Source organism: Sturnira hondurensis, unplaced genomic scaffold, assembly GCF_014824575.4.
Source record: "Sturnira hondurensis isolate 20B ecotype Veracruz unplaced genomic scaffold, ASM1482457v3 Scaffold0005329, whole genome shotgun sequence".
Lineage (NCBI taxonomy): Eukaryota > Metazoa > Chordata > Mammalia > Chiroptera > Phyllostomidae > Sturnira > Sturnira hondurensis.
The window spans coordinates 5,648,933-5,657,749 of NW_028077960.1; positions in this window are offsets into that span (position 1 = coordinate 5,648,933).

Here is an 8,817-nt window from a genome sequence, read left to right on the forward strand (position 1 = left end):
CTGGGGTCCACCCATTGCTGCCCAGTGTGCCCACTGGGGTCCGCCAGCCACTGCTTTTTTTGCCAAGACCCCTCTCCCCTCCCCTCAACTTGGCCCCTCCTACCAATCTGGATAAATGTATCTACTTTAACTCCTTGGTTGTCAGACTTCTGTACAGTTCAATTTTCTGTCAGTTCTGGATGTTTCTTTGTTTCTAAATTTTTGTTGTCCTTATTTTGGTTGTGCAAGGAGGCACGGTGGGTCTACTTATGCCTCTGTCTTGGCCAGAAGTAATATTTCTTCTTTAATGAGCTTTCATTATGACGTTCAAAGAATTGTCCATTTAAGTTGCTGAATTTATGTGTGTGGAGTTCTTCCTAGTATCCCCTTACTATTCTTTTAATGCCCGTTGAAACTATAATTATGTCACTTCTTTTTTTCTTGATATTAGTAAATTGTCCTCTTCTTTTGTCTTAATCAATCTGCCCAGAGATTCATCAGTTTTTACTGATTTATTTCCAGTGGTTTTCTCTTTGATTTGGAGGTTTAATGTGCTTTGTTTTTCCTACCTTTTTAAGNTAATATTTCTTCTTTAATGAGCTTTCATTATGACGTTCAAAGAATTGTCCATTTAAGTTGCTGAATTTATGTGTGTGGAGTTCTTCCTAGTATCCCCTTACTATTCTTTTAATGCCCGTTGAAACTATAATTATGTCACTTCTTTTTTTCTTGATATTAGTAAATTGTCTCTTCTTTTGTCTTAATCAATCTGCCCAGAGATTCATCAGTTTTACTGATTTATTTCCAGTGGTTTTCTCTTTGATTTGGAGGTTTAATGTGCTTTGTTCTTCCTACCTTTTTAAGGTGGAAACTCAGATCATTAATTTGAGATATTTCCAACAAATTTCCTCTAAACACTACTTTGCCAGCATCTACAATATTTAACATGTTGTGTTTTCATTTTCATTCAGTTCCAGATACCTTCTAATTTCACTTATTTCCTTGACCCATGAGTTATGTAGAATGTATGTTAGTTCCAAACATGTGGAGATTTTCCAGGTGTTTTTCTCGTTCTGTCTTCGAATTTGATTCCATTGTGGTCAGAGAACTTACTTCGAATGAGCTGAACTTTTTTCAACTTATTGAGGCTTGTTTTACATCCTGCAATGTTGTCTTAGTAAATGTTCCCTGTGCACCTGAGAGAATGTTTGTTATACTGCTGTTTGGCGGAGTGCTGTCTCTATAAACAGACGATGGTTTGGATTACAGCAGTGATTTTCAACCTTTTTCACCTCCTGGCGCACATAAACTAATTACTAAAATTCTGCAGCAAACCCAAGAATATTTTATATAGGGTCCAGCACAAATAATGCCCCTTTTTATTACAATAGATTTTGTTACAAAATCGTAAGCATGTCATTCTGTAACATAATGATATCACACTCAAGCACACCATGTGACGTTTTAGGTGACATGTTCAACTTGCTGTGCATCTCATGGGAGACCTTCATGTACCCCACCAACCACACTCAAGCAGGCGTTACTTCTGCCAGATGTGTATTTTTTGCCAATCTGACAGAAAAAAATAGGTACAATTTTTATTCATTCACACCGGGTGTCTATTGTTGTGTTGGCTGTTGTCATTTTTTTACTTTACAATCTAAGGGAAAAGAGGTCAGTGCCCCTGACTAAATAGTCAGGTATTATTGCATGTTTTAAAAATTCTTGTTGCACACTGGTTGAAAATAGTGGTTTATAGTGCTTATTGTGTGGGGTTTTTTTTTATTCTTTCTAGGTCCTTACGGATTTTCTACTTGTCAATTATTAATAGAGAATGTTGGAAATCCCTGACTGTAATTTTTAAAAAGATTTTATTTATTTACCTTTAGACAGGGGAAGGGAAGGAGAAAGAGAGGGAGAGAAACTTCAATGTGTGGTTGCCTCTCATGTGTCCCCAACTGGGGACCTGGCCTGCAACCCAGACATGTGCCCTGACTTGGAATCAAACCAGTGACCCTTTGGTTCTCAGGCCAGCACTCAATCCACTGAGCCACACCAGCCAGGGCTCTGACTGTAATTTTGAATTTGTTACTTTCTCCTTCCAGACCTATCAGTTATTGTTTGTTTGTGTGTGTGTGTGTGTGTGTCTTTTTTTTATTTCGTCCTCTATTATTTTGTATTTTGGCCCTCTATTACCTGGTGCAAAAATATTGAGGATTGTTACGTCCTTTGATGAAATGACCCTCTTATCCTTATGAAATGAACCCCTTTGTCCCTGCAAAAATAGTGTGTTCTGAAATCGACTTTGTCTGATGTTAGCATAGCCACTCCAGGTTTATTTTGTTCAGGTTATCCTGATTTACCTTTTCCATTCTTTTAGTTTTAATCTATTTTGTCTTTATATTTAACATGGGTTGCTTGTAGGCAGCATACAGTTAGGTATTGCTTTATTATCCAATCTGACAATCTCTGCCTTTTAATTTGGTTTTTATACCATTTACACCTTACATAATTAATTACATGCTGCCACCTCATTGTTTAATTTCTGTCTATTCCATCTGTCATTTGCAAACTTTTTTCTATTTTATTGACTTCTTTGGGGTTAATTAAATATTTTTATGAATCCATTCCTCTCTCTTTGGGAACATATTAGTTATAACTCTTTGTTTTGTATTTAGTAGTTGTTTCAGTGTAATAATAAATAACTTGAATTACCACGCTCTACCTTCAAATAATATTACAGGTTTTTTATCTATGTACGTCAAAAGGTTTCACTTTATGTCCAAGCATTAACCAAAGACTGAGCTGTTTTCTACGTGGTTGTCTCGGCTCTCGAGCTTTGCCCACTACGCCGCTCCCTCCGGCTCCCAAAACTCTGCTCTGGGCTCCTCACCCCACAGGGCCCCGCCCACGCTGCCTAGCGTGCCCACTGGGGTCGAGAACCCCGCCCACCCTGCTGCCCCGAGGGTGCCTCCCAGCAGGCAGCTGCAGCGATTTCAGGACTTCTCTCATTGGTGCCATTTTCTGTGGACTCACAGTCCTGATGTTCTTATTATCCAATATCTTTAAACAGTTACTCCACTCGTTCTGTTCAGTTTTTTCGTTGTTTAAGCCAGGAGTGTTAATCTGGTTCCATGATATATTTTTAGTACTCTGTCGGATGCATTTAGCTAACATACACATGGGGGATTTTTGCACTCATTTCTATAGCTGAACATGACTCTGTGTGTATAAAGAGGCACGTCTTACTGATGAACGCAAACACACACCCACGCAAACACCGAGCTGCTAGTGAGCAGCGCACTGTGGGCCTCCTGGTGGTGCCTTTCTGGCGGAGGGCGGGCATTCCGACCAGCCAGGGCCCGAGCTCTGCGGCTGCGTGGTTATTTAGCACCCACCACTTGTAGAACAAAAGCCAGTTCATCTAAACTTCCAGATATATTAGACTGTAGCTGTTCACAATATTTTATTATTTTTAAAATATTTCTTATGAGTCTACAGTTCCTTTTATTTTTATCATGTTGCAATTTGATTTTTTATTCGATCTCTCCTTTTTCTGAGCAGTCTTTCCAGAAAGCTGCGCTGCTCACCCTGTCAAACGACCAGCTTTTAATCTTGCTGGTCATTGTTCCTGTTGGTATTACTATCACTATAGACTCTACAGGAGTCGTATTGTTTTTCTTGTTCTTTACTTGGGTTTCTGCCATTGCATTTCTTTTTTTCTGATCCTTTCAGTTTTGTTCTGATTTCCCTTTTATCCTTCCTGATTTAAACACTTAGCTCAGTAGATTTCAGTCTTACTCGATAAATTGATTTACCTGATAAACTGATTTAAATGAATAAATTTCCCTCCAAATGCTGCTTTGTTTATAAATTTTGGCTTAAAGTATTTTCAGTTTATTCAGTTTTCTGTAATAACCTTTATGAGTTATTTTTTTAAGATTAGTTATTTATTTATCTTTAGAGGAGAAGGGAAGGCGAGAGGGAGAGAAATATCAAGGAACCGTGATCCTTTGGTTCGCAGGCCTGCACTCAATCCACTGAGCTACACCAGCCAGGGCTCCTGTATGAGTTCTTCTTCAATCTAAAGGTTATTTCATTTTTTGCCATTTTATATTCAGACTTAAGGGTTTTTAAAAAATCGTTGTCAGGATCTGGAAAGAGCCTCGGATTTTACCCTACTTGTATTCGTAAGCTAACAAGGCAGCTAATAACGGTTTCAAAAATGCTGGTAGAAGACATGGCACTCCGAATCGGAGGCAAAGGACTTCATTACTTCATTTCCTCATTGGGTCTCCTCGTTTCCCGTGTCCCCCAAGAGTGACGCATCTGTGCCTCCAGGAGGATGGGTTTGATCACAGTTAGAGGACGCTGAGGTTAGAATTCTAATCTTGTATAAGGGGGTATAAGCCAACCCATCCCATCTTTGCCTGGGAGAGACATTACCTTCATTTCCACTGGACAAAAACAAACCTGCCCTCCACCAAGGAAGGAGATACTATGTTTTCCAAGGCTGTTTGCTCTATAAACATCTTTGATAAGATTGTCCAGATCAATGCTGACAATGTCTCTGCTCAGAAGACGTGGAAAAACACAAGAGACCCACAGAGATTTGCCACCCGACCATCATCCCTTGGTTATTTATTTCTAACATACTTGCACTGCAGTCAGAGAACAGAGGCTGTGTGAGCCAGATCTTCAGGATGTTTACGGAGGCACATCCTGGAACCCGCAGACCAACTCCGATCCCAGTTCCTTCACCAGGCACTGCCTCCGTTCAGAGAGTCTCCCTTAAACTCTTGGAAAGAAGCAGGTTATCTCCAAAAGGACATAACCTTCTTAGGTTGCAACCCACTGTCTCTGAAGGTGTGGAGAAAAAGGGGGTGGGGAAGCCAAGGTGTGGAGAAAAAGGGGGTGGGGAAGCCAAGGCAGGTACTCATCACGAGTGCTCACCAGGTTCTCATCCTGGGTGGGTCTTGAAACAGCCCTGATGTTCTCCGCACCTCCGCAACCCTTCCATAGCCCACAGGCACTCCTGGCGTCTGGGCTGCGCTTGCTAATTTCCACTCTACAGAAAGGATGGAGCCCGAAATGATGTTGCCAAATACATGTGGAGGACAGATAAGAACAAAATTTCCCTGCCATAACTATACCTATGCCCCACTTTGTCCCCACCCCAGACTGCCACAAGCTTCTCCGCCGGTTCATGAATGTCTTTGGCTTCTTCCTGGCCTTCTCAAAGTTTTTAAGCCAGTTCTGCAAACTCTGCCTTCTCTCCTCCCCTATCAGTTTCTCAACCCTGGCTGCATGTCAGTGGGACCTGAGTAGGAGTTTGAAACAACAGTGCCCAGTGGCTGCTTCTGCAGATTCTGATACAACTGGTCCAAGGAAAACTCCCGATTGTCAATTGTTTTATAGCTCCCTCATGCAAAAAAGGTCGCCAATCGCTGTCTCTAGTTTCCTTTGAGACGGTTTTGGAAAATGTACCTCACAGCCCAGGTTTCTTAATCCTCCTGTCAGGAACTGGAATGTTATATTGTGTTTAATGCTTAAATTATTGAACTCATATAACTAATAAACAAATGTTTTGAAAAGCAAATTATCTTGAAAATTTAAGTTGACTATAATTTAATTATATTCTTTTCAATCATTTAAAATGCAATTATGCATTTACTATGGCTGATTATTTTTGAACACTTCAGATATCATAAACCCTTCACAAATGCAGAGTAAAATCTTATTATTATACTTGTACTTGGATGTATTCTAAAGCCTCAGGACAATGGACTTATTCAGTTCTTTGATAATTTATGTTCTTGTTTTATACCTTCCTAGGGGATATTAGCATACTTAGTTTAATATCTTCCTAAGGTTTCAGTAATATATTTTTATTTCTTCCCATGGGTGGAATAATATGACGAGACCCCAAAGAAAAAGTACACATGCTCAGCCGCACCCTGGCTGTGGGATGTGGATTACTGGCTGATCCCTCCTCTGTCTGGGAGCAGGACTCAGCTTCAAGCTGCATTAACTTCTGATGTTACTGCAACATGATTTTTAAGGTCACACCTTCACTTCGGTTTCATTTTTTTACGACCAGGTGTTTTTCAGGAAATGATGTAGCACTTTTAAAGTCTCCTTTTACCAGAATTACAAAACCCACTGTCCTGTCACTATGATACATTGACTTGATCTGCTCCCTTTTTAAAGAATTATGTATTCCTTGTTGGTATTTTATTAAAATGCATAGGGACATCTAGTAGTTTCATTTCCTACGAGATGAGGCACTAGGTATCAGTAACATATGCTTCCCTTTTGGAAGATTTGACTAATTCATCTCTGTGCGAGACTGTCAAAATTTTCTTCTCCATGGTAATTTTGTGTGATCACTGAACCTGATTAAGTGTTGGACCTTCTTTCCACCTGAATTATTATATGTTCATCCCAGTGCCAACTGAATCAGTCCTTCCTCTTCTTTCTGGGTCCCATTTTTTCCTGCATTATAGGTTTACTCAGTTACATAACTTTATTTTTTCTCAGAAACAAATATGAATATACATTTATACATTTTTATTAAAAAGTGTAATTTAGTGGGAGAGAAAAATATCCACATGTAAACAATAGTCACTTGTTAAAATCCATTGATAAGAAACAAATTCATAACTGGTTGTCCATTTTTTTGTATTAAATTATGTTTTGTACTTATTATGCTAACTTTTCCCTGTTGGGAATAATTATGACTTCATGATCTTTTATATCCTCAGCTTACTTCAAGTAACCATAATAAAGATAGTATTTTGTGATTAAATTATTACAACTTGGTCAGTGAAAAATCTTACATTGGATCCTTTGGCCTTTTGACATTGCTCCTCACATTTTTTAAAAAATATTTTATTCATTTATTTTTACAGAGAGGGGAAGGGAAGGAGAAAGAGAGGGAGAGAAACATCAGTGTGTGGTTGCCTCTCATGTGTCCCCCACTAGGGACTTGGTCTGCAACCCAGGCATGTGCCCTGACTGGGAATCGAACAGGTGACCCTTTGCTTCACAGGCCTGTGCTCAATCCACTGATCCACACCAGCCAGGGCACATTTTTTAAAAATATAAAATTCTTGCTTTCTGTTGACAACAGGATATTCCAGGCTCGTCCTGCTCTTCCCCCCACCCTTTCCCAAGTTAAGGAGCCACCTTCCCTCCGGGTTTCCTTGGTCTCTTTTCCTCGACAGTCGTGTTGGGATGGTGGGCAGAGAAGTATGCGTGTGAACTATGGGCAAAAGTTCCACCCCTGCTGTTGAGACATTTGCACCAGAAATTGTGACTTTAAAAAATGCGCCATGGTTTCCAATGATTTTTCAAATTTAGAGATGTGATATTGTTGTACCCTACTTTTATTATAGTAAGTGGTGTCAACCACTACTAAGATATTCTAATAAACATGAGTATTCTTTAAGGTCCAAGAACTGTCCTTCTTTGAGGAAATTCACAGTCTAGTAGGAGATAAGCTGGGTATGACATGTCTCTATTCCCCTTGCCATGGGGCTTAGATGATGCTCGTCAGAATATCTCACTTGGCATGTATTTCTGAGAATAACTTCATAGAGATTGAGGTCAACACAGAAATTTTTAAAATTACTTTAGTGTTGTTCAATTACAATTGTCTGCATTTTCTCATGACTCCCCCCACCTCAGCCAAACCCACCTCCCTCCCTTGCTTCTACCCTCCCCCTTGGTTTTGCCCATGTGTCCTTTATAGTAGTTCTTGGAAACCCTTCTCCGCACTGCCCTCACCCCCCCCCCCCCCGGCTGTTGTTAGATTTTTCTTANCCCTTCTCCGCACTGCCCTCCCCCCCCCCCCCCGGCTGTTGTTAGATTTTTCTTAATTTCAATGTCTCTGGTTATATTTTGTTTGCTTTTTTCTTTTGTTGATTATGTTCCAGTTAAAGATGAGAGCATATGGTATTTGTTCCTCAGCATTTTGCTTATTTCACTTAGCATAATGCTCTCCAGTTCCATCCATGCTGTTGCAAAGGGTAGGAGCTCCTTCTTTCTCTCTGCTGTATAGAATTCCATTGTGTAAATGTACCATAGTTTTTTGATCCACTCATTTACTGTTGGGCAGTTAGGTTGCTTTAAGCATTTGGCTATTGTAAATTGTGGTGCTATGAACATTGGGTTGTATAGGTTCTTTTGGATTGGTGTTTCAGGGCTTTGAGGGTATAGTCCCAGCAGTAGAATTGCTGGGTGAAAAGGCAGTTCCATTTTTAGTTTTCTGAGGGAATTCCATACTGTTTTCCACAGTGGCTGCACCAGTCTGCATTCCTACCAACAGTGCATTAGGTTCCCTTTTCTCCACAACCTCTCCAACACATGTTTGTTGATTTATTTATGATGGCCATTCTGATTGGTGTGAGATGGTATCTCATTCCATCAACACAGAAATTTAAAAAAATAGTCACAAGTCTTGGAAGCCTGAGGTACCAAGGTAGTGACTAGAGATGCTGAGAAACAAAGGTACTAAGAAATTAATAGAATGAGAGGGAGGGAAACGTGGGGTTTTTGTCTGTTTATTTTTTGTGATTAGAAGTGTAAGAGAGGCCCTGGCTGGTATAGCTCAGTGGATTGAGCGCGGGCCTGCAAACCAGACGATCGTGGTTCGATTCCAAGTCAGGGCACATGCCTGGGTTGCAGGCCAGTTCCCGGCAGGGGCCAGTTCCCAGCAGGGGATGCACAAGAAGCAACCATACATTGATGTTTCTCTTCCTCTCTCCTTCCCTTCCCCTCTAAAGATAAATAAATAAAATATTTTTTTAAAAAAAGAAGTGTAAGAGAAACAGCACG